Source organism: Callorhinus ursinus, unplaced genomic scaffold (genome assembly GCF_003265705.2).
Source record: "Callorhinus ursinus isolate GAN/ISIS: 27379988/994484 unplaced genomic scaffold, GSC_fseal_2.0 scaffold7, whole genome shotgun sequence".
Lineage (NCBI taxonomy): Eukaryota > Metazoa > Chordata > Mammalia > Carnivora > Otariidae > Callorhinus > Callorhinus ursinus.
This window is the reverse complement of record NW_027397069.1, coordinates 34,296,943-34,324,587: the sequence shown is the minus strand read 5'-3', so window position 1 is coordinate 34,324,587 and position 27,645 is coordinate 34,296,943. Positions and strand designations below refer to the sequence as shown.

At 34.4% G+C, this 27,645-nt stretch overlaps 1 protein-coding gene and 1 long non-coding RNA gene across 14 annotated transcripts in view; one reads left to right on the top strand and one right to left on the bottom strand.

Moving 5' to 3' along the window:
* Positions 1-27,645, bottom strand: part of PCDH9 (protocadherin 9) — a 921,308-nt gene that overhangs the window by 763,432 nt on the left and 130,231 nt on the right. The window lies entirely within an intron of this gene.
* Positions 405-23,081, top strand: LOC141373106 (uncharacterized). The gene is made up of 4 exons (XR_012378770.1): positions 405-598; positions 790-949; positions 13,337-13,424; positions 22,910-23,081. It is a non-coding gene; the product is annotated as an uncharacterized lncRNA (long non-coding RNA).

Sequence of the window (27,645 nt, the reverse complement as noted above, 5' to 3'; positions counted from 1 at the left end):
ATTGCCTTAGTCTTTCTTTTAACAGTTCTCGTGTCAGAGGGGAGAACCAAAGGAGACCCCGATAGCCCTAGGAGCAGCAAGCAAATAAATATTCAGTGCCTCAAGCTGTACCTGTTGAACCCCTTGAACTGGCTGCTTTCTTGCTTCCTCAGGAAGTAGTGACAAAGTCCTTCTAGGATCCTAGCTCAGCCGCTTTTGCATTATGAGCTCCCAGGCTGTATTTGAGCATTTCTTTTTCTCACTGGCCTGACTTAAAAACAGAACTAGTTCCTAGGTCAACCTGGCTCTGACTTAGAAACCGGACTGCGTCCGGGATTGGATTGGGTCCGACTCAGAAACCGGGTTGGGTCCAGGGTCAGAATGGTTCCGGCGTCAGACTGGTTCTGACTTAGAAACCGGACTGCGTCCGGGATTGGGACTGAGTCCGACTCAGAAACCGGGTTGGGTCCAGGGTCAGAATGGTTCCGGCGTCAGACTGGTTCTGATTCAGAAGCCCGGCTCGGTCCAGGGTTGGACTAGGTCTGACTTAGAAACCAAGCTACATCTGCGGTTGGACTGGGTCTGACTGAAACTAAACTAGGTCCAGTGGAGGCCTCGGGTGAGTAAAATTTTAAGGCTGAACAATCAGGTTAACCTTGCCAAAGATAATCCTAAATTACAGTGGCCACAGGAGAAAACTTTTAACCATTTTAGATAAATATTTACTGAGGTGCCCTAGAGATAAAGGAGTCACAGCAAAACACTCACCGTTGGGGGTAGAAGGAAAATTTGTTTTTTCTTCCTTTACAGTTTCTAGTGACCAGGATGAAAGCCCCTGGAACAGCCCACTCACTTTGGAGCCTAACGGACAGGATCCTGGGAAAACTGGCAGACACCCGCAGAGGGTGAGAATTCCTACCAAAGCCAGCTCTCCTAGGTGTCTACTGTGGTGCCTGATCAAGGGAAGAAGGTAAAATTTCATGTTGTCCCTTCCTTTCCAAATTTGGATGGGCAGACGAGAAAACGTGTTCAAATCAGATGTTCGAATTGTGGCTTGTGAATTTTTCTTTCAGGTACCCAATGGTTGTGGATCCTTTCTTTCCCAGGAGCAGCTATTGCCTTCCGGTTTGTCTCTTTTTTGTATCCTGAGAACTCGACAACTATCAGGCCCAAAAATATGGCCGAATAGAAATGCGGGTTGCACCCCGCTTGAGGCTAGGGTCCTACTAAGTAGTGCCAGCTCTTCGGGATTATCCGAGGCTTCCTTTCTTTTGGTTATCTTTGGGAGTGGTTCTGGATCTTGAGAGAGTAATGTCCTTTGCATCCTTTTTGGAGATGCCGCCTGCCTCCAAGGGGTTGTTAAATACCGCCAGGAATATTTACTGTTTGTCCCAGCTGAAACCCGACAAGATATTTGAAGGGATTTTTTTTTTCAGTAGCCAGAAGTTGGCCAACTTGGCAGCCATTAGTCAGAGTCTAATAGGACTTACAGCCTTTCCCACTAAGCTCAAATGAAACTACAAACCCAGTTTATCTTTTAACAACATAAAACTTCCTTCCTTAAATTTTTAAACTTTCTTAACATTTTGAAGTTGAGGATGTTGCTACAGTAATGTTTTTGTAAAAATGAAAGTTAAATAAAACCACTTGCGTCACATTTAATGCTCACTTTTTAAGGCATATAATAAAGGGCATTTAATTTACAATTTCATAAAACTAATATTACTCATTATAATTACTATATCAGTTATATTAGTAATTATATTCTAATGAATTTCTTGAATAACTGCAAATATACTTTCTTTCAAAAAAGATATAGTTAATAAAGAGAACATCATATGTGACAGTAGTTTTCTCCATCCCCCCCCCCACCAATTCCTCCAAAATCCCAAATAAACAGAAGTGAGTTGAAGTAAGGGCAACCCTTATTTTCTGTGTTAGTGTTCAGTGGTGAAGAGAATAGCAACCTAACTGAAATAAATTTTGAAGTACTATTCAGTTTGCAATTGTTTTAAAAATTGTGTTCAGGGACGCCTAGATGGCTCAGTGGGTTAAGCGTCTGACTCTTGTTTTCGGCTCAGGTCATGATCTCAGGGTGGTGAGATCGAGCCTCATAGGGTTCCATGCTCAGCACAGAGTCTGCTTATCTTCCCTTCTCTCTGCCCCTCCCCGCACTTACGTGTGTGTGCCTGCTCTCTCTCCCTCTCTCTAAAATAAATCTTTTTAAAAAATGAAATCAAATCAAATAAAGTTCAAATATTTTGTAATTAACAATCTACAAATTACAAAAAATTTAACCAAAATAATAGGTTCATAAGATTACAACCTGCCTGAGTAGGATCAGGCTGGTTTCAAACCTGCTTAACTTTGCCTTACTTCCCAGTCCACGCTGACAATGAGCAGCTTGATCTCTTGCTAGAGCTTTTCACACCCTGTAATAGACCAGCTCCTTTCTTTCTGAATTTGCTTTTTGCAGACCACAAAACTTATTTATGGTAAAGAAATCATTATATGTATTTACTGTGAGGAAATTTCCTCTAATTAAATTCATGCTTTTTTTTTTTTTTACCCTTATGGAGGCTAAGAATAAACAGTACTAATGGGAACAGATTTAGGCAGATTAATTGATTAAAAAAAAATCTGTGGTGCTAATTGCTCTGCTTCTCTGAAAAAATCCTGGGATTGTCAAAAGCAGGGTATATTCATAGGAATATGTTAGGCATGTGAATATTATCCATTGTTCTGTTACATCTTCAAGTAAAAGACTAAGAACCTCTTTTGAGAGAGACCATTAAGATTTCCTCAGTCTCTTGACATTCTGTGATCCAGAATGCTTCAAGCACATTCTGAGTAATTAGCAGATTCTTGACTTTTATCAGCCCTGCCACCATATGAAGATTAAACTAGATAGAATACATTATAAATACAAGAATATATGTTTTAAATAAAATGTGATTGTTTCTCAATTCAATAAAAATCTCTTGGTTTTTATTGAATTGTTTTTAATAGCTACATATTTTTAATATGTTTTTATTAACATATTTTATGTTTTTAGGTTTTTAATAGCTACATATTAATACTTTGTTTTATTATGGGCTAAATTAAAAAGTATTTACCCCTGATTCTGTCATCTAAAAAGAAATGTTTCAAGGCACCAATCACAAGGGGCGCTTGGGGAGCCTAGTTAGTTGAGCATCTGACTCTTGATTTCAGCTCAGGTCATGAACTCAGGGTTCTGAGATTGAGCCTTGTATTGGGCTCCACACTCAGCACAGAGTCTGCTTGAGATTCTCTCTCTCCTTTCACTCTGCCCCTCTCCTTGCTCTCTCTCTCTCAAATAAATAAATAAAATCTTTAAAATAAAATAAAGGCACCAATCATAAGACTTCCATCTGATGTTAAGTATTGCTAAGCATAACTGCTGTGAAGAAAAAGAGAAGTTCATTATACCTTCACAGTTTCCAAAAAGTTCATTTAAATCTGCCAACAGATATTATGGAGGTTTGTGAAATCAAAAACGTTGAATGTAAAGGGAATTGGACAGCCTTTCACTGTTAAGTGTGAGAAGTATTAACACTTTACAGTTTACATGAAAGCTGCCTTTCCTATTTTTAAACTTTTCCTCTTCAGGCTCACAATTGTTTCAGGAATCTACCTGCTGTGCTTGTTTTTAGTGATTGTATAGAATAAGCAAAACAACTGTTTTATGTTGAGCCTATCCTGCTTCACCTAAGCACTGCAATTTCCATGTCCTCTGCATAAATTATGCAGAGGACATGGAAAATCATATTGAGTCTTAACGTATATTTTCTCTTTAAATTATGCATCTTAATAGCTCTCTTTTTTAGAAAAAAAAAACTGTGGTCTGTAGTAGGTATTTCTAATTATTTGTTCAATTCAGCTCTTGATTGCAAAATCTAATAATTACATATAAATTGGTTCTTTTATTTTTTTCCCCACAGCATTGGCACTCAAATTATAGTTTGCATGTGGGCAATGCTAAAATGCAGATTCCTTACCCTCACTTTCCAGAGATTCTAATTCAAAAGGTCTGGAGCAGGTCTGCATTTTTATCAAGCTCCTAAACTCTAGGTAGTCTGGAATATATTTGACAAAATGTCATTCTAGCAAATTGAAGCAATAATCTGAACATTAAGATTTACATATTCATTCCTACTAATTTCCAAAGCAAAAGGCATTTTCTCTTCAGGGATTTTTCTCTTTAAGGAAAATCAGCTTTCTCTGCCCAGCCCTCTATACATGGGCATAATAGAGAAAACAGGAAGAACCACATTATTAAATGACAGTATAATGATCAGTTTTAATAGACTGGTAATCTCATTTCCCTGTTTCATGCCTAACTACTGCAGTGATTTTTCTTAAACAAAATGAACGATGACCACCCTCCAAATCACAGAAGCCGAAATATAAAAAGTAAAACTCAACAAATGCTATAAAAAGCCAATGGATATTACATATAATATAATTTTTGACACCTGGATTGGCAAAATTTTAAATATCCAAACTTATTTCTAATATTGGCAAAATCAATGGCATGAGTAATATGATAGTATCTATCGAAGCTAAAATCATCATAATCTTTTATCCAGCAATGTTACTTATAATAATTTTTCCTAGACAAATAAAACACATTTATTAAAAGTGTATCAAGAAAAAATTAAACTATTCAGTAGTAAGAGAATACTTAAGGAACATATGGTTCAACGACCTGTTACCCCAAAAATCTTAGTAAAGTTGCCGAAGTGACAATATGACAATGTAATTGAGTTCCTAGTGGAAACTAAAGAGTTTTGCATAGGCTTATTTCAGACAATTGAGAGATGTACCTTTGAGCAGACTAGGAGTGCTTGCTGACCTAATGAAGATAGCAGTCCCATATTGTTGTGAGTGGAGGGTGGGGTTCTGCATGCTGGAATCCAAGGGGCAGGAAGGGAATTTCTTACATAATATACTTTCAAGATTTGGTGGTGGTGTTAGGTAAATATTCCAAAATTTCTACAAAGAAGCACGCGTTTGGCTATTGAATAGTAAATAATAAAAAAATCTATTAGCTATCTCCCTATAATAGTGAATATTATGGAATAAAATTCAATATAAGAGAGTTATATCTTGAAAATCATCTAACAGGATATTTATATCCTGAAACACCTACAGATAGTTTCATTTATAAGGTTATCCAGGGGAAGAAAACTCGAGACAAGTGCTATAGAGTGGTTCTACTCAACTGTAAAAATATAAAAGTCAAGCAAAATTGAGAAAAATTTGGAGGATGTATTGCCGTCTGATGTGCCCTTAATATGTGATTTATAATCTTTGAATAAAAAGAATTAAGAGTATAGAATTTTAGTATTAATATGTAAAAGATTGTTTTGAACTAAAAAAATGCTTTTATGGGAACTATGGTTCTCAATACATATTATTTATTCTAACACTTGAGAATAGGAGAATCCCCTGGAACCTGATCAGACACTGTAAACCTGAGCTAGAGCCAGAATTTGCTTATCCTAAGTATAGACATTTTTTACATGCCTTGTGTTGTTCCAATGGGAAATGGATCAGTTATCATGCATACTTCTGTTTGCAATTCCTTAGTGTGTTAGTGTGATAGACAAGAAAAAAAATGCAACTTTTTGTTTAAAATCAAATGCTCGGGAAAAAAAAATCAAATGCTTAGAAGCAGATAGCCAAATGTTGAAAGTATTTCAGGATACCAAACAGTATAATTCTCCTACATGTATCATTTTCAACATTTAGTTCTCTCTTTGGAAGTAGTTTGTTTTGCTCAAAACTTCACAGTCAATTCAGTACATTTGTTTTTCTTTGGGGAACAAGATTATTGTTCTTCTTGTGGGTGCACAAAGAGGAAGGTTATTGAAATCAGTTATGAAAGAGGGAAAGAAGAGGAAAGGAACTGGGAATGTTTTGATTTTCTGGAAATATACAGTTAAAACAACAACAACAAAAACCAATCTGATATATATAGCTTTTATTAATGCTCACTGGGTAAGTTACAAGAGGATTCTAAGACATTCCCTTCTATACTCTTTTCCTTTTAAATCCCTACTTTCTTATATAGTATAACATTTGAGTTAATTCAATTAATTGTTTAAAGGAAAAATGTGATTTTTAAAATCTGGTTCTCATAAAGGAAGGGAGTAGAGATCCTAGGAAGCTTTTTCAAACTTGCTTTGCCATCCCCAGCTCTCGCTTCTCTATTATAACAGTTCATTCTTCCTGGAGGAACTGAGAAATCACTAATGTTCTCTCTTGTAGTTTCGATAGGCACATTTCGTAACATTTCTTAAAATATCTCCATTTATTTTCCCATCTAGCTGAAATTCCATCACACCTTTCTGTACTATAAGTCATCATATGTATATATTTATTTCTGGGCTCTTCTATATTTCACACACAACCTGATACACTCTCTGATTTAGATTTTAAAATCTTTTAAATAATATCCATTGTTTTCCTTATGAGCAAATAAAACACTCCATCTGAATATTTTGGTTAGAATTTTTCAAAATTTTTTATTCAAGAAAATAATGATTAAGTGAATGACAATACTGTGACCACTACTAATAACAAATGAAAATACCAATACAGCATGATATGTCAAAACTGTAAGAAACTGCTACTCTACTTTGTGGAGTACCATCCAGCCACATTATGCAACCTATAAATTTACAGATTCGAAAACTTTGGAAAGAATTGACGAAAAGTATTGACAAGGCAGTGATAGGAATGTATTATTAATATAATTTTCACATATGAAAAGCTTTAACCTTAATTAAAAGTTTAAAGAAAAAAAGAATAATTAAAATAAGCAAATATGTGGATTGCCTAAAGCAATCCACTTATAACTTCTATTCTCCCAATCATTTCAAAAAGGAAAATGATTACAGTCATTAGAGTAAAGGGAGAAAAACATGTTGAGCACGTTCCATGTGCCAAATACTGCTCTAAGTACTTTACCTGCATTATTTTAGTTAGAGATCTTTTATAGACAAGAATAAAAGCAAATCTCTTATTTGGGAGAGAGTCCATATGTAGAGATTTAGCATAGCGGGGCATTTGATTTGTGGAAATAGATAACATTTAGTACATTTGTGAGAAGCTATACCTTTTTGGTATGTGAAGAACTAGAAACATGCTTTGGTAAATCAAATTGCTGAGTGATGAAGCAGAAGAAAGAATTTCATTCAATAGAAAGGGCTTGTCAGCTAAGAGGAAGACAGAAGTTTAAATCAGCAAGCACTACAAAGCAGAGGTGCCATAACAGGCAAAATAGGCTGTGGCATACAGAGTGGTAACACAGGTGTGGTGTGGGCTTTCGGTCAGGCAAGACTTCTCACCTGAAGTGCTTTTTAAACCAGCAGCAAAACTATGAGGAAAGGAAATAGTGTTTGTGACAAATGAATCTGCATCTACAAAGTCTTCTTTAGTTTCTGTGAAAACTATTAATAGAACTGATCATAAAACTTCATGAAACAAAACTACTTTTCAAAAGACTACAGGAATAGAAATGAAAGTCTTATTCAAGACTGATCACCAGCTACATTCAATGTATGCACAATATAGAGTTTAATTGTCCTGTTCAAAGAAACTTAAGGCATGTTTATTGCCATTGCTTCAACCTCTGAGAAGTGAATGTGCAAAAAATGACAGGGTAGCAGTGTTTAATTTTTGATCATGTCTGATTAATTTATCCAAAATCTGAATTCTTCCCACCACATTCATTACTAAACATCTCCTGCCTGGTAATGGAAGAGCCTCGAATGAGGTTGTCCTATTTCTGAAATTGCTCTCCTGTGGTAGTTTCTCAAAAGAATAAGCAGAATGAGGACCAAAGTGAGATCATGTCACTGCTCTGTTCAAAATAACAACATTTAATTTGATGTCATAAAAGATACCTGCCCCCACTCCATAATCATCATCACTACTCTCTGGCATTGGCTTCCACTACTTTCTATCACTCTCTTTTCTCCAATCTCCCTGGCTCCCTTGCGTTTACTGAATGTGACAGAAATGCTCTTACCTCAGGGCCTTTCCCCTGTTGCTTTTCTTCCGTCCCTCACTCTTCCTCGGGTATCCATTTGCCTGCATCTTCAGCTATTTCTGTGTTTGTTTCTCAAATGTCATTTTGATGAGGTGCCCCCGATCACTATTTTTAAAGAGCAGCTAATCTCGTCACCTCCCTGGTACTTCTCTTCTCTTTGCTTCATTTTTCTCCTAACACTTATCACCACTTAATAAAAATCTTACCTTTATTTTCAGTCTCATCTCTCTCAAATGTAAATTCCATTTAAAAAGGAATTTAATTTTTGTCCCTTTTGTTCTCTGCCAGATCTTTGGTGGCTAAAATAGTATCTGGCACATAGTAGATGCTCAGTAAATATTTTTTGAATGAGTAAATGGATGATGTTAACGTTCTTTGAGAAATTTAAATTCAGAATCATATCTGTTCCCTCCCATTCTTTAGTTCTACTTGTTGTCTCTCCCTGAGTCTTTGATTCTTTTGTCAATTGCATTTCACTCACAGCTATTAACTTTTAATATTAATATTTAGGGCATCGTTTTTTTTCAGTGGAGTTAGTACAACAGATACTGAATCTGTTTGTGCAGCCAACCTGCCCCCTTATAAATATTCATTATGTGTATATTAATTTAGATATAGGTCCAAATGTTAATTCTTTCTAAATGATAGTTCTGTAGAAATGTCTAAAACTTCTCAATGTCTTTCCACTAGATAAAGTACACATGGCAAAGTATGACATTTCAGGCCCCTCATGAGGTAGCTCCTTACCTGTGTTATATTCTGTATGTTCCAGTTAACAAAACTGCTTGGCTTTCTTCCAGATGGCTGTGATGTCAATGCACATCAGCCACTCAGATCTCCTTCAGACTTCTACAGGAGCCACAGTTGGGCATAGTCTTTAGTGGCTGTGCATTGATACTGAAGCCAAGGTTCCCTGGGCTACTTCCTATCAAAGGCTAACAGTGGCAGGAGGACTCATGCCAGTGCCTTGGCTCCCAGCTGTGCCATTAGCCTGGCCAAGTTTTTCTCAGACCTGCACTGAGTCCTGAGTCTCTCCAACTCCTTACCTACCTCAGATTTGAGACCTGAATTTGAGACCTCTGGGTTTTCTCTGTCTTCCCCAAGCTCTTTCCTCTTTATCCTTCAATAAATCTCTTGTAGATCTCTTCTGATCCTGTTGCTGCTTCTCTTGCAAAATTAGAATATTGGTTCATTGATCATCACAAGCGTTAATGTATTTCAACCAGCCTTTGCTCTTCCTACAATGCCTTCCTTCTCTTTCTACTGGCCTAAAACTTACTTGGCTATAAAGTGGCAAATTCAAGGACTCAGTTGTGCCTCATATATATATCCCCTCTGTAATCTCTCCAACTTGTGAACTTTTATAAAAAATCTTTTATTATAGCTCTTCCTGTATAATATCTCATCCTCCCATTGGACTTCAAGCCTCTTGATGGCAGGAACCATGTCTTATTTATCTTCATAAAGTGTAAACATAGCACCTTGGAGGTTGTAGAAATTCAATATGTATTTGATGAATTAAAATGCTGAAGGTCCTTTATTAAGAGAGAGAGTGAGGCTAGCATATCAAAATAAAGTACTATTTATGATCTAGAGCCCCTCTTCACTTTTATGAATAAATCTTTTGTAACATTCCAATAAATCAGAAAACAGTTTTCTACTACAGTTATGTAGTGGCCAGTCTGGATCTGGTCCACAAATAAGAAACTAAGAAAATATCACTTTACAATAGTGGACAAAGTGGAAGGCTCATGGGTGGTTAACAAAATCTGCATGTAATTGGTACCAGCCCTCTAAAGTATGTTAAATAAATACTAAAGATCAGCATGAGGGGACTAGAATCAAGGATTTTGGAAGAGTGCAAAAGGCAAGGCAGTTAGGATACATTTATCATGTAGGAAAGAAAAGTTATATTAAGAAATTATAATATTCAGAAATCTATTACTATTTTACTCTTAAAAATAGGATGAAATGAGGGGCACCTGCCTGATTCAGTCACTGAAGCATGTGACTCTTGAGCTCGGGGCTATGAGTTTGAGCCCCCTGTTGGGATTACTTAAAACCAAAATTAAAAAGAGACTATTTAAAAAATATGATTAAATGTGTGAAACATAAAATTGTTTCTAAATGTGTTATCTTAAGTGGGAAAAGAAACACTATCTTGGTAAATTAATAAAATTTGCACTAATTTAAAATGTGATTTTATCATTCCTAAATCATTGTCAAAGCACTCAAAATTTTAACCAAGTACCCAATAAACTGTAATATTTTATTCTTATTAATATATTTCACATAGGCTTCAGAACACAACTTTGGGATTTTAGTGGAAAATGTGTGAAAAGGCTATTTGAGTTAAAACTTTCAAAATCACATTTCTAATGGACACATGGCTACATTAGCAACATTTTTGGCCTGGTAGTCATTGTTCAAAGGTCCCTCTTTATGTACCACTCTGACTTGGCCATTTATTAAACTATATTTCTATGAAGTGTTAGTTTTCAGTCTACTGCTGTTGTCATGTAACTGTAACCACTTTCTGCATTAAGGGGAATTAGCAAATCAAAATCAATAAAACAATTTGGGATTTCAGAAGGAATTATAAAATAAAAGCAAAAAATTTTTTAAAGATTTTATTTATTTGAGAGACAGATGGAGAGAGCATGAGCAGGGGGGAAGGGTAGAAAGAGAGGGAGAAGCAGACTCCCCACTGAGCAGGGAGCCTGATGTGGGGCTCCTTCGCAGAGACCCTGGCATCGTGACCTGAGCCAAAAGCAGATGCTTAACCGACTGTGCCACCCAGGCACCCAATAAAAGCAAATTTTTAATATTTAGGCAAACTGCCTTGAATCAACTGCCCAGTGTTAACAGCCTATTAGGATGGTAGTCAACAAATATAGTCACTGCTGAGTGGATGATAGAAGTGTCAACAAAAGCACAACCTATGAATTAACCCATTTGTGAAGAATATTTATTTATATTAGGTGTGATACAGGTATCGGTGCATTATAAACACCTGAAATTATTTGTGTGATCTTGTTATAAAATCTAATGAAATAAGTTTCATTATTTTGCAAAAAGTACAGTAACTTATTGATTAGCAAACTATTAAAGCATTGTCAATCTATCTAACTTAATGTGAGGTGTACTTATAATAAGGTAGTAGTGATGATAAAAGAAATCTCTGATTTAATTTTGGAAAAAAGGAATACCCATACCTAATTGTCCTGGAGTTTAAACATTGTTCAATTTATTATATTGGAAATAGTAAGACTGACTCAAAGAAATGAAAAGACAAGGATATAGAGAACATTGGTAATTCAAGAATGAATTTTGTGTAAAAAACGGTTATTTGTGGTGATAATACTTTAAGCAATGTAATGATTTTTGTTTGTGTTGTTTTGTCATGCATTTAAGCAAGTACATCTGTGGTTAATGCAGTCTCATAGAACTGGATATTGTTTTATATGATTAATTTTGGGGTATGTTGAAACCCTACAAATGTAATCTGTATTCACTTCCCGGTACTGCAAAAATTTTGTTCTTAAAATGGTAAAATCTGTCCTAACTTTAGTATTAAATTTATTATTAATATCTGAAATGTAACATTTGTACTCTACTGAATAGTTTCCTGGAGACTGACTGGAACTAGGAATTCAACTATTTTACTTTGTCAGATTTTTCTTAACTGTCTTTTAATCAGTGATTCTGTTTGGCTGCCTATAAATAATTTAGGTGTTGTACACTCATGAATTTTGCTTAATTTTGCTTAATATTTCTCTGAGTTGTGGTTTAACTTTTAAATCAAAACTTCACCAATTATTTCATTTTTTTTGTCTTCTACTATCCCTTATTCTAGATTTCAAAGTTTTTCTCAGATTTTGGAGAAAAATTCCCTAGTTAAAAAGCCAAATTTACAAATGGTACTTTCTTATCATCCCCAGGTCTCTGTTGCCTCTTCAAAAAAAAAAAAAAATCACAAATATATGTTCTCAGAGCTATACCCATTTACAAATTCCTAAATATACAGACCAAATAATTTTACAGTGCTATGTTTAGATAAAAATTACCAGCAAACTTCTGAAACTCTGTCTTTTCAGACATTGATTTCTACTTGATCTTTGTGAAAGGAAAACCCAAGTCTAAAAAAATACTAGAATGTCTCTGGAGCTCTCCAATGTACCAAGTAATTATTCAAATTAGATTATAAAGCTAAAATAAAATTAATGACAATGATCTTGAATCCTGGTTAACCAAGAAAAAGGTTTTCTTTTTTTAGCTGGATAAGATTAAAGATAATAACTGTATAAAAAGTACAGTTAATCTCTATGAATTGAAAATATATTCTGCATCTCATTCAACAGAATATACAGATTAATAATTTATGTTTTATTAATGTGCATTTATTACCTCTGTTGAATTCCATTTTATAAAGCTTTGCATAATTGATGTGGTATTTTAATCATGTTACAATAACAAAAGTCAGTCTGGAAACATAACTGGGTTAGGTACATTTAGTGATGTCTAGTGGGAAGCATTCCTATATCAGCCTTAAATAACTAATTAGAGCAACAAAAAATGTGTCACTAGCATTATTAAGAAAAGAGGGTCTATATATTAATTTAAAATATCAGCCTCCAACTGGGTAAAGGAAATTATGACTGTTTAAAATAAAGTATATACAGAGAATTATAGGAAAATAATCAGTTTTGTGGCTTTTCGTTACTAAGTATCTTTATGAGATATCATGAGCCCAATATGGGTTTTTTTGTTTGTTTGTTTTTTAAATCAAGAGTGTTGTTCATTTAGCAATAAGAAAGAAAGTTGACAAGGAAGTGGGCAGCAGAAAAATAAGCTCAAAGGACTCCTTAAATGGAACATGTCAGAGTATATATCATGTTAGTACAAGACACTCTGAGAGCTGCATCCATGTAACACCAGAGAAGGCTGGTTTGAAACCTGCTCTTATAAGATTCCCAATATAAACATGATGTAACTCAATTTATTACCATGTCTTGGGAACACTCATTTTGAAACAGGTTGACAACTTAGTTTGAAAGAGAATTTTAGTCTGTTTTAATTTTCTAGCCCATACAAATCCCATCTAAATGTAGGGCCTGTATTTAAAGTTTATGCCTCACTAGCTCCTGGTATATGTTGTCATTTAGTCTTATACTTGGGAGTATATTACTGATTAGAAGTTAGAAGTTTTATTAACACATACCCTTACTATGGGGGGTCAAAAGTTATAAAATTTTACTTTCTGTGTTTTCCTTTCAGAGGAAAAAGTCATTCTATGAATGAAGACTTACACCAACAATTTAAAATGGCTTCCTGATGGAAATATTCCCAGTACAAAAATAATCAGGTAGAGTTCTGTAAATATCACCCTTGAGAATGCTAAGAAGCTTTCTATTCTCTACAAAGAAGCAATACTGTAGGTCCTTAAAGAAAGATTGTCAACAACAACCACAAAAATAACTAAAGGAAGCAAAAGAAAAACTAAAGAAACAATATACACATACAATGTGCAGGCAATTTTCAAATATATGTAGAATATTGCCATATGAACTGTAAAGTTCAAGTATTTACAAGGGAAGGGTTAAAAATGAATTAATTTTAGCCACTAATAAGCACTGTTGACAAACAAGCATTGGAAACTTAAAGTTTGTCAATACTCATTTCACACCAAGGTTATAAAGTGCTTATTTAATTAAGTGATACCCATGATCTAAAGAGAAATATTTCTCAAATAGGGAGAGACAAATTATTGAGTATGCTTATTTGATTGAAGAAAATACTTTGAGAGTTAACTTTTAATATATTCTATTTCTGTAACTAATAGGCAATATTCCAAAAAATGAACTCACCTCTTAACTGAATGAGTTTGTCCAAAGGAACTGCCAAATGCAAACAACCAGTTGGGGTCGACAGATTAGTATTTTCTTATCAGCCTAGTTAACAAGATTGAATGCCCCAGAGCCTCATCACTTATACAGGTCATTTGTTAAAGTGCAGTTTCTCTATCTGTAAGGTGAAAAACAAGACAAAACAAAACAAAATGCTCCTTGACCCCAAAGGACCCTAGTAGCCAATCCTGTGAGACCAAGCTGGATATAATCTACGGTTTTCTTTCTAATCATCTTATAACTATGGAAAATGTTAACACTCTACTCAGGCAAATTCTATATAGGCATAACTATAGTTGAGAACAAACCATATATCCTCTATAGACTGTTTAATGTTTTTATTTTTAATAAGGAACCTAAAAGAATTTATTCTACAGGTATAAAGCATCTTAAATCATGTAACTGATTAACAAATTATGTATACAGGCAGGGTCATTTATACATTTCCTACATGTATGAATTGTAGTTACCATGATTTAAATAACACCAATATCCCAACAACATGGCTCAAATTTCAGATACCACAGTGGCTGACATACAGTTTGTAAAGTTACACAGTATAAACTTTGCTGCTAGCTGTTCAGTCCACAAATCACTATGTATTTATCAGTGACCACTCTTGGTACTTCGTTCAAAATGCACAGACAGCAAAGCATATAGTTCTATTGCCTTCTGTCTCCCAGTGATAAACCCACATGACATTTTATAGAAATGGGTAACTAAAAGAGGCAGTTGGCCAACAAAGATGAAAATACAGCAAAGAAAAAGTGATAGCATTACAAGTAAAATTTGGATAGAATATAAATGAGTTATAGAAGAAAACTGAGTGTGGAGTGTTGATCCTGTTACTGTTCAGGAGACTTTAGATCTACAGCTAGAGGAACTTAGGGAAGGCAAAATTATTAATGTAACTGAGAGAAGTAGCTGTGAAAGAAAGGATGATGATGTCCTGGAAGAAGTGATTCTGGCAAAAAGGTCACAATAATGGAACTCTCAGAGACTCTAAACCACTGAGACTGCAATGGATAAAATGTTGCTAGCTGGTCCACACTTGGAAAGGAGCATGACAACTCACTAAGACATAGAAAAGATGCTACTCTAGGGCGCCTGGGTGGCTCAGTTGGTTAAGTGACTGCCTTCGGCTCAGGTCATGATCCTGGAGTCCCGGGATCGAATCCCGCATCGGGCTCCCTGCTCGGCAGGGAGCCTGCTTCTCCCTCTGACCCTCTTCCCTCTCGTGCTCTCTGTCTCTCATTCTCTCTCTCTCTCAAATAAATAAATAAAATCTTAAAAAAAAAAAAGAAAGAAAAGATACTACTCAAATTCTATGATGAGATGAAAAAGGTAAGCACTCTTTAAATTACTCTTGGTAAGTTTTTGTTTTTGTTTTGTTTTGTTTCACAAAGAAACAAAATACTTTAATCCTCAATGTTTCTGAGGTTTCAAATTTCAGTGTACTAATAAATAGTAGTTTTACCATTTGCTTATTTCCCTATACCTGTATAGCCATCAGGAAAAGAGTTTTCAGTGTTTGGGGAAAAAAGTGACAGAACAATTGTATTTTTCCCATCAGTTATTAAGATCTGTTTGCAGAACCTCAGCTAACGGTCTTTTTTAAGGTCCTTCCCCAGTGTGTAACACCAGGACTGCCTGTATTTCAAAGAAGGGGCTTTACTAGTCCCTGTGCTAAAACCCTCCACTAGGATTCTTAGTTGTAGGCCTTAAAAAAGTGGTTGATATGCTCCATGAAAGCAAAGATTAAAGGATATAGGAATAAATCTTCTTAGTACCAATTTTACAAATATGTTGAAAACCCCATTTTATTCTAATCTACAGAGAGAAAGGTTTATGCTTTCTAATCTTCCTTAAGAAATAAATTTTAATATAGTAAGTAATTCAACCATTACTAGAATATAAATGGTAAATGCAAGTTCTGAGTGTTAAAAATATTTTCAGTGCTCATCTCTTAGTCTCTGTGAACTGTAGCACGCTGTGGCACCATAACACATTCTCCCTCCAAGCTTTGTTCTCAATTGGCAAACATTGGCTGTCCATGCTCCGTCCTCCTGTTACACACACTTTACTTATACAACACAAGCCAACACGATTTTTCTTCTGATGTCTTTTGGATCATCCTAAGCATCATAGACATTTTCATCAGTGATGCCAAGAGAACTGGGAATATGTTAGTTTACTTTTGCTTTCTCTGTTGCTTAGTTGGCTGCCTCTGCAGCAACAGAACAAAAAGAGGATCATGCATGAAATACAGCTATTATTTATGAGAGAATGGCTGGTTTTAAAACAAGATAGATGGTTAGTATTCCGTGGATATTCCCCCACCAGATTGTAACAGTTCTGAATGAGGTTAAATTGCGAGCCAAGACTGTCAAAATTTTCTCTTGATATAGCACCAAAATAGCCTGATCAGCCCAAAAGCTGCTGAGCCTCACTATTAGGAATTGCAGCTACTCTGCAATGTGAAAGATAGGGGATTTGGTCTATTTCATCATTTTTTTTTTTTTCCTCCTAGAGTTACTGCCTAAAGAACAAGAATTTCTGCTTGAATGACTTGATGTGACATTTATCTCTAGTTCTGTGGATGAGGTCATAGTGTTATTTAATATGCTGTATTAACTCATGTTTCTTGGATCTCAAATCATTTTAGACTGCAGTTCAGTTTTACCCAGCTTCTAGAAATGGGTATGCAAACAAATTCAGATAATATCCTGTATCAAGATTAGTCTGCAGGCCATCCATTCATTCACCAAATTTTATCAAGCATCTACTAACTATGTCCTAGTGATTCAACTTTCATGGACAATTCAGTAGTGATAAAACAAGGTTTTGTTTTGTTTTTCTTTTATATCTTCTTCCTGATTTTTCCTTATAAGGCTGATATAAAATGGCTTAGAATTTTGACAAAAGTCATAAGAAAACCCTGATGATGAGCTAAGTATCTCAACTAATAATGTCTATTCATTTATTCATCTATTTATGTTTTCAACTAATAATGTTTAAACTTTTGACAGACTGGCCAATTGTTCTCCCCTAAAAATGGAGAGTTATTGCTGTGTCCTAGGAGGTCTTAAGAAGACTTGGCATGAGAGTATAATTGTCACTTCATCCAGCAGAAAACGAAGTGTTTAATAATTTGAAATATACACAATATTAGGGTTCAGAGTGCTTGAGTTGAGAACAGGGCATTCTGAATTCTGTGAGACTGGTTTCTTTATCAAACATATGTTTAAAAAATATTACTGAGCAGCTTAGAAACACAACTCTAGCTATATTCCAATGAAAAGAACGCTATAAGGAACTCAATGATTGTCATGGAAGTCTCTGACATTTGAATTAATATTTCAAGTATTTCTAATATTAATAATAGAATCATATTTAATTTTTTAAAAGATTTTATGTTTAAATAATCTCTACACCCAACGTGGGGCTTGAATTTACAACCCCAAGTTCAAGGGTCACATGCTCTATATGGACTGAGCCAGCCAGATGCCCCAGAATCATATTTAATTTGTGGCATGGAAGAAGAATGGTAGCTATAAAATTAGACAACATAACTAGAAAGATGACAGAATTTACTCTATATAAAACAGACACATTCTGCCTTCTTTTGTGTATTCATTGCCTTCATTCAAATTTTTTTCACCTAAGAAAGTTTTAAGGTTGTTTTAGACTATATATGCCAAAAGAAGGAAGAGTAAAAATCATTAATACTGTCTGCACTATTTTCTAATATCCAATTCCACACTCAGAGGCAGAATATTATAACAACAAGAAGGAACAGTGTGTGTGGAGGATGTATAATTAGAGATTCAAATATCACTTGTCTTCTTTCACTTTAATTATATACAAGTACAGAAATATAATTGCTTATTTATATAAATTATATTTTTATTTGTTTTTTTCTAAGTTTGCTATTTATTTACAAACCCTCAATTGTCCTTTCTTCAATGATGAGATCACAGTAATTTATCTGAAGAACTTAATGTCTCTGGTGAATGAATCCAAAGGCTTCAGTCAAGTTCCATTCAATAAATTTTTATTGAACAAATTTTTTCTGAACATACACCATATCCGTGTAATGCACTAGGTCATGAATATATATGAAGGCTAAGCAAATTTGCATTCTGCCTTCAATCAATATAGTTTTGTGAAAATTATGTAATTTCCTTTTATAAAAAGTCATACTGTAACAAATAACTAACTCCTGAAATAGAATTATTTAGTCACATGTTACAAATGAAATTATTCTAAATACACAAGGGAAGCTACTTTTATAAAGAACCTCTTTGGTCAAATAATGAGTCCTCTAGAACATGAATATTCTCCCCCACATTTACCTGCATTTTAACATTATTTTTTGGTCCCTTTTCAAGTGGGTCAAAAAGTACCAAGTCCATACTTGGTGTCACTTCTTTACCCAGTTTGTTCCTGGAGCTTTTAGTGTACCTGTAAGTACAATCAGTCACACCTGTCATGGATCAATTTACTAGCATCCCAAATTCACAAGATTGTCCTTATTTTTCTAAATTCCTTCTGTGACCTCTCCCCTAGCTCAAGCCAAGATGTTAATTAGTCTGCAGAGGTCTTAGTGTGGTCATTCCAAATCAACCTTTGCCCGCTTTGCATTGACCATCACCTCAAATGATTAGAATAGAAAAATTTGAAGAAACCAAAATAGGTTCTTGCTAAGTATCTGTTGAAAGGGTAGATTAAATGATGACTAATGTTGGACAAGAATATTTTAGGGCAGTCTTTCTCAAATTTTAATATTTATTTGAATTATCTGGGGGAACTTGTAAAAATACATCTGATTCATTACTTCTGAAGCGGGACCTGATAGTCTCCATTTCTAACATGCTTTCAAGGAATGCTTATGTTGCTGGTCCTCATCAACACTTTAAATAGGAGGAATTTGGGGCACTACTGTAAAATTTCATTATTGAATACATGTTTCTTGACTGTAAACACTTGGATTAAACATCCATCAGAAGGCATAATCTTTCACTGAACTTAAAAATAATGATGCTATTTGTTTCTTATTTGGTACTCACCGTGTGCTTACCACGTGGCAGGCATTTTAAAGGTTAGGAATTTATAGATTCACTAGAGGGTGAATAAAGAATGTTGTGCAACTTTAAGAGAAAAAATAGTATTAACTATACTAAGCGTTACCAGCTATAAAAGCAAAGGTTGTATAAAATTACAATGAAGTTCTGAAATGCTGAAGAAGAAAAATGAAGGAAAATTGTTAAACTTGAAAGAAATATGAGAAAAAGAACATATGCTATTACGTCGAGTGTATGTTCCAATCACAAAAGACTTGAATCAGTCACATTTTAGATGCTCACATTTGTTAACTCTTATGAATAACCTGATACAAGTACTATTTTATAGATGAAAAAATGGAAATATAGGTAGGTTAAATCACTTGGTCTAGGTCACACAGCTAGGAGCTGGTAGAACCAGTGTTCACATAAAGTAATTCTATAATCTCTGAAATTATTTTTCTTGAACATTAGAGAGACTGTAGATCTAAAAGTGTGTTATCATTTTTAGAACTTAATTGTACTTTTCCTCAATCCTTGATGTTATATGTGGCAGTGGTTATAAAATGACTCAGTTTCAACTTCTTTCTCCTTTGCTTCCTACAGTGTTTCACTTTGTTCCTCCTCCAATGAATTTGTAAATTCATAACATCTTTGAACTCAAGTATTAATTTAAATAAATTCTACATCCCTTTGGTGCAATGAAATTTAAAATCACATATGTTCTTTATTTAAATGACTTAAATATTATAAAAGTACATAAAACTGAAATTCAAAACAAAATCTATGTCTTATCTACACAAAAACCCTCATGAAAAATGCAAGAGATGAAGCTAATATGGTATAGATTTTGCCAATTTAAATCTACACTGTTCGAAATTACAAAAGCTAAAATTTATAAAACTCCAACTACAAATATTATCATGTTTTGTTGAATATGAGGATTGCCATGACTTGTACAACTTGCTGTCAGTGTCGTTCTCTTACGGGTACATACAGATTTTAGCTTACATGCCCAAGAATCTTTGATGGCAGCCACAACCTTGGAATTTGTTCATATTCACTTTAGTCTGTCATATGTTTAATCTTCCAACATTAATCAGATTATTAGAGACAAATGTTCTACATTTCAATTATCCTAAGAAACAATTTCATAAATAGAACAACTCTAGGCTCGAGTTTAGACAGCAAGGTTGGAGCACTTTTTAAAATTGCTTCCTGATTTCCGCCTTGCTAGGGTAATTAATAGTTATGATAATAAGAAATCAACATCTGTATGTGCTCTGTAATTGACAAAACACATACAACATCTTATATGATTATCATGGATCAACCAGAAGGTGATATGAATACTTCTCTTTACCGATGAGAAAACCGAGGCTCATAGACTAAAGGGAAATCATTCTGAATTCAGGGGTTGTGAATCAAAATGCCACTGCTGTTCATTACACCGTGGTTATCTTTTCTGCATATTAGAAATCTTATATCAGTTATAGACGGGCACTCAAACATCCTTTCTTTACTTTTACAACCAATACAATTGTGCCTTCAGTATCTCCTACAAGGACACAGTATATTGTTGCTGTCAGATCATTGCCTTTGACATCACACACAGCTGATCCTGCTCTACCCTTTATTAGCTGCCTCATTTGCATAATGAAGATACTAATACTCATATAAACATTAAACTTACAAAACGTATGTAAAAATCAGTAGGCTATTTAACTCTCTGGCATGGTTCAAATTGTAGTGGACATTTGCTGTCAATATTGCCTCTCAGGTATGTCAGAGACACCTTATCATTTTTTTTCCCGATATCACTTAGAGTATCAATTAACTAGTGACTCATGATAAATAAAAATAATCATGTACTTTCATTCCCAATAAAATGGCTTTAAGTATTATTTATTGGTTATTGAGTTTCATGTTCTTTCAAATTGTTTTCTAATTATTTTCTGAGGTATAATGTAATCCTTTAAGGGAATATGTTTTACTTAAATCTAAAACACAGAAACAAGATTTAAGATTTTGGACATATGTCAAAAACAGTTCCAGAGGTTCTATGCTGGAATTACCAATTTTAAGTAAACTTATTTTCATCCTGATCTTATTTTTAAGGTAACAAAAAACCCTTTGTCTACTTACTTGGATGGTTCTTATTTTCTATTTCTTAATATTCACATCAAAGATCTATATCTAACTTATGAAACATACATGGAAAGTGATCCCAGTCTTTACTGGCAGATTTTTATTTTAGGTATTTCACTTTATACTCTATGGATTTATAGTACTCAATCTGTAGCCAAGTCAAAACGTTAATAACATGGCTTATTATTAATTTCTTCAATAAACCTATACCGAATTGTAAAGAAAGTGACTCAATAACAATATACCTGGATGTATGTTTAGCTATTAGAATCCAGGCAAAAACCTAAGGGATAAAAGCAAAAACCTCATATTTAAGGGCCCACAGAGATTTGAACTACTTCCACCCCATAACTCTTTCCACATAGTTTATTCCCCCAACTGAAGAGACAGTTATAATGCCTAATGCCTCTCCAGCCCTCCTTGATGGTAGCATACCTTGTTTGCTAAAGTTGTCATCTCAACAGCACTAAACCACATGATTTCACCCCTATGTTATTTCATTTTATTTCCCATAAAAAGCACAATGAGAAATATCAGAAGAGCCAGAGCTTTTACTCTCCAACTATAATGTTCAGTTTTATAACACCATTAAGTTTCTTACAGAAAAATAATAACATGGGCAATGTGAATGAGTTTCTCATATTGGCTTCAGCGTTTCTGAGGCCCAACCAGCTATTCAATTCACTTACTGACTAGAATTTCGGTTATTTAGTGATGTAGATTACTAGACCACTAGGTAAGGGGGGATAATATCTATAGTAACTTCAAAATAAGTAATTATGCAATTCAGTAACACACTAATAAGATCTGAGCTAGGCATGTTTGACCCCTCAAAGAGAACTTGTTCCCATTTGAAACCCAAAGAAGTAGCTATTAGAGAAGTTTAGTTTATTAGTGAAAAATAAGATTTGATTAATTTGTCTTTAAAAGAGCAAAAATAGGGATGCCTGGGTGGCTCAGTCGGTTAAACTTCTGCCTTCAGCTCAAGTCATGATCCCAGGGTCCTGGAATTGAGCCCAGAGTTGGGCTCCCTGCTCAGCGGGGGCGTCTGCTTCTCCCTGTCCCTCTACCCCTCCCCCGGCTTGTGCGCTGGCTCTCTCTCTCTCTCTCTCTCTCTCTCTGACAAATAAATAAATTCTTTAAAAAAATAAAAGAGCAAAGGTATCAACTATAATCTTAGGGCTCTGAACCAAAACAAAAATACCTCAGAATAACACTTCAGATACAGGTATCCTAATCATTTCTCTGAAAATCATCCTTGCTTCTTTTTTTCTCATGAGGAGACTAATTCACCTATTTCAATACAGCTGATTTGCAGTGATTCCAGCTCCTGCAATCAATACTGTCCTGTAAGGTGGCTACAGTTACAGACAATGGGACTTATGAATGGGCTGTTGGCCATTAGATGACATTACAATATAATTCCTAAGTAATATCTATAGCAGTGATGGGCATGAATTCAAATCATGAACTAGTGAGAACTCTTGGTGAAAAAGCATTTCAATCATTCTATGTACTTCTTATTTTTCAATTTCCCACTCCTGTAACCTAGCAAATTTTACAAAACCCTTCTTTTTGGTGTCATCATTTCCACCCCTAGGCTAGTGGTCAAGGTTAATACGGGGAGGAAAGAATAAAACTGACATTTATGGAAGGCATTCAATGTGTTTCATGCTCTAGATATTTTGTAGCATTTAACCCTGATTCCTATTCTGTGTTTCTTTATTTTATAGGTGATGGAAATAAGATTAAATAAGCTTGCCCAAAGTGATAAGGTGACAAAGTGACCTAAGAATACCAAGATACAACCTATGTCTGGCATTGCTGTGTTGCCTACAAAAAAGACCTCAGATGTTCCTGCTTGGTTTTTTGCCTGCATAAACATACTTAATAAAACAGGCATAAATCTCTCTCTCTCTCTCTCTCTCTCTCTCTCTCTCTCTCTCTCCCCCTCCCTCTGTTTTTTAAAAAATAATGTCAAGCTGGTACTTTGATTCATGAATCTCTTCTATACAATTTCCAAATCTTATGAATTTTCTGAATTTCCTTCTTGGGGAAATACAACCATTTACCATTGCTGCCTTCCAACTAAAAGTGGTCCATTCTCTTCAGGTGTCTTTTTTTTAAGATTTTTTTATTTGAGAGAGAGTATGAATGGGGGCCAGGGGGAAGGTACAGAGGGAGAAGCAGACTCCCCACTGAACCAGGAACCAGATGTGCAGCTCAATCTCAGGACCCTGCAATCATGACCTGAGTTGAAGACACTTAACTAACTGAGACACCCAGGCACCCCTCCCTTCAAATGTCTTATCAATTTGTCTTCCCAGCACAGAATTTGGCCAAAACCTCAGACTAAAATCAGTAAATAATACTTTAAGAACCAAAAAGCAACCCTTAGTTGAAAGTCAAGTTGTCTCCCTCAGCTGATGGGAAAACTATGAAACATTTGGCCCTCCTTATGACATATATTTTGATTTAAAATCTTGACAGGATTTTTTTTTCAAAAGACAAATATTCTTTCAAATTGTTTTGTTCATTTTTACCACCTTCACTGAAGCATGAAAAACACAGAAGTAAGCATTAGTCTTTGGCTTGTGTGTGACTCAGTCGAGTGTTACTTGCATTCCAGTTACTCAGACAGCATGGAATATAGCTGTGTCTAAGTACTTCAGAGTTTCTGTAAAAACTCTGTATGCTGTGGTATAGAATTCACTTGGATTGCATATGAATGATTATAGTTTGGACTTGGACCCAAGGTGTTTCTTGGTTATTACTTCAAAGTCGTGGATTATTTCAAATTATTGCCAAATTCAGAAAAGGTTTTAAATGTTCTTTTTTTAAAACAAAAGGTAATATATTGAAGATCCTCAAGGTCAGTCCATATACACATGTGGTTAAGTTAGACTAAAGAAAAATAATGTGAGAAAACACAGCTCAGGATGGCAGCCTCTGTTAATACAGAAGAGAGGATGCATATTTGACTAGAACTAAACATTATCACATTAGTCATCAGGGCAATACATTTTACTAAATTCTATCTTTGTCATTCATAGTTATGTGACTTTAGAAGCATTATTAGCTTTCTGCTCTTCCATTCACTTTAATGGACTCCTTGTTGTGAAGATTAAATTAGATAATGTATATAAAGTACCTATCATAGTACTTGTCACCTATTGAGTCTTTCTTACCAAAGGAATTATTTGTTCCTTTCCCTGGCTAAATGAATCTAAAACAAGATCTCAGACAATACTCTATTTATCAAGAACTGTTGGGTTTGCTATATAACAACACCTGGTCCAAATAACTGCGGTTGGAAACCTTATCCTCACAAAAAAGCCACAATTAAATAGAAACTGAATACCTTTTACTAAAAGGCAAATCTGATTCTCTTATGCCAAAGCTGAGGCTCTACTCAGGCCAAGTAAGGAAAAGAATGCTAACTTTTAGAATTATGCACATTATCTTGGTAAAGATAAGCTAGCACGTAATAGTCAATGTTTTCTTTTTGCTGAAATACAGTTAATATTTGACAGAGAATAAATTTTTCTTAAGAAACTAAACAGGTTTTAACCTATTTTGGGGAAAACATTTACTTAATATCTACATTGGGGAGCCATTAATAAGGAGGCAAAACACGATAAATGGTATATGTGTATATGTGTGTATGTGTGTTTGGGGGAATGTTTCCTATATTCCATTTTCCTTATCAGTTGATAGTATTGCTGTCACTGTTTTAACTAGATTATCATACAGTACCACAACAAAGCCATAACCCATAAAATTCAACCAATTCATTTGAAAAACTTTCTAATTTCCTAGACTCAGAAGAGTTTTTTTTTTCAAAAATTATTCATTTTATTTAAATCTTGTCTCCGTAGAATATATTTTCATTGTACCAACTGAGAGGTATAAAGACTAAATTTACTTTTCTGTAGATAGTTTTCCCCTGGATGGATATAGTTCTCAGCAATAGCACAAGAATCCTCCGCAACTCAAGGAACACGATCACTCTCCTGGCTGAAGATAACCACAGTATATGATAGAACAACCATATTTGACATAGAAGTGCTGTGGGTTTTGTGCTGCTGCATTATTTATCCATCTCTGTTTTCTTTCTCTTTTCATAGTAAATGTAAAAACAAGTATGTAAAACTGGTGCAGGGTAGGACTAGGGCGGCTCTGCATGTGTGGAAATGGGGGTTATATGGGAACTCCATACTTTCTGTTCAGTTTTGCTGTGAACCTAAAAAATCAACCTAAAAAATAAAGTCTGTTTTTAAAAACCATGTAAAATTAAAATGATCATTTTCCTATACCTTGTTTTCATTATCAAATGTGTGACTGGCATAGTTTAAAAATATTTTACAAAGTTTGTAATTGAAATATTTTCAAAATATAACTGCAGGTTTAACATCAAGTTATCCTGTTAATTTCTCGTTTTTTAATTTAAGAATTTTACCTTCATTACAAAATAAATGATCTCTATTCTTAGGAACCAATCAATTTGAAAATAAATCTATCAAATATAATGCAAAGTAAAGCAATAGGATTTTTTATATAAAAAGTAGTTTAATTGCTAAGCTCTTTATTATTAGAAAAAAAGGGGATTCATTATAACTATAATAGTAATTGGGCCTTTTAGGACAGGAGTTTTGTAAAAAGTTGTTACAATCTTCCATTAAGTGAATTTTCTGCTCTCATAATCATTTGATCTATAGTTACTCTTTCCGGTAAAGGAAAAAAAAATTGTTTTATTTTAGTATCCTGGAACCCTCAGTAAAGCAAATTTGTGGGGTTAAAAAGCATTTATACATTCTTGGTACAAAGAAAAACTACACACCCAGAAGTGATAAAAACTAGGAACACAACCAATTGAGAGCTAAACAGTTCACTGTTGTGGGGAAACATTATCAGATAAGGACTTCAGATTACTTATTATAAATGTGCTAAGTAGCTTATAATTAGCTACTCCAGACAACATCCTTGTGAAATTAAGTGTTATCCACATTTATGAATAAAAAATATTTTTAAAAACATCGCAGAAGGTAAAGCAGTTCAAAAACCACTCTTGCATATTGGATTAAACACACACACAATCACATACACACAAAACACTCACATGACAATTTCTGATCATGAAGAATATCACTGAAAAACTACAAATAGTATTATTGGCAAGATTAAGAACAACATGGATAGTAGCAACAACAAGAACAACAAAAGACGCAGGAGGAACAAATGACTAAAAAAAACGCCAAACAAATAGAGCTATAGAATAGTATGCAATACATAAATACTAACTTTGCAGAATGTCACAATACTTATATCATCTCTAAATCATCACATTCTGTAAGCATTCAAATCTGTTAAGTAACGGGACTAAGTGATCTCTGAAACACTGCCCAGCTCTGTAATTCTATATATCTAGGAATAATATAGTTTTACAGAATGTTTAAATGCTTAGGGGAAATGCCTATTAAAATTAAGTGAAATAAAAAAATCTAGGTATTATTTTATTAAAGATGGGCTTTTTCAAAGTCTCCTAAATATGACTTTTTTCCTTATATCTTCTGATTATAAACAATGCATTTTGTTATGCACAATTATTTTTAAATTCTTTGTCTAAATCCCGTTTCTGATTAAATTTCTTTAAATTTTCTTTAAGCTTTATAGTTTGCATAGCTACCTTATGCCAAAAGTATTAGAAAAAAGTGAATTTTAAAAGAGTAATACAAACGAGAGAGAAAATTTGTATTCCCACAACCTGCTCTTACTTGATGAAGTAGATTTATTATTGCTGGGTTATAAGAAAGGTTGGTTAAAGTATGCATAAACCCATATAAATAATAAAGTTAAAATGCCAAAAATAAAATAGCAATAAAACAGCAACAGGAAAACTGATTCCTAACTAGAAAGTGGGTGATGGTGAGTAGACTCATTCCAGTTTTTTCTAGAAATGAGGTATATTTTGGATAAATCACAAAGCATTTGCCCTCAGTGTGTCACGCCTTTTAATCCTTTGCAAACAATGATCTGAAGTTGGGCCCTCTGAGTCTAGAATTTTACATTAAAATCTGTGGATTCATATCATCATTTTTCTCTCACTCTAATCCTGCAAGTCAACTAAACAACAAAGTTGTCAAAGGTTAGAATCAACTTGCATAAACCTAGAAATGCTGTGAATATGGTAGTTGCCATCAGTCAGACTTTTTAGAACTTTAGCCTGATGCTCTAGTTTTCCCTTTTTTGGTCATAGAAAAGATTACCTGAGAATTCACTGGCTAGGTCTGGCTTGACATATCTAAATGACCATATTCTCTGCATCCTTTTATGTATAATGCATGTCCAATAACTAATGTGGCCCACATGAAACCATCCATTTAAGTCAAAAGTCAATGGGCTTTTAAGAATCTGTTGTTAAATTTGTAAAAGTTAAGATAACTGGGTAAATATCAATGACTTCCAATAC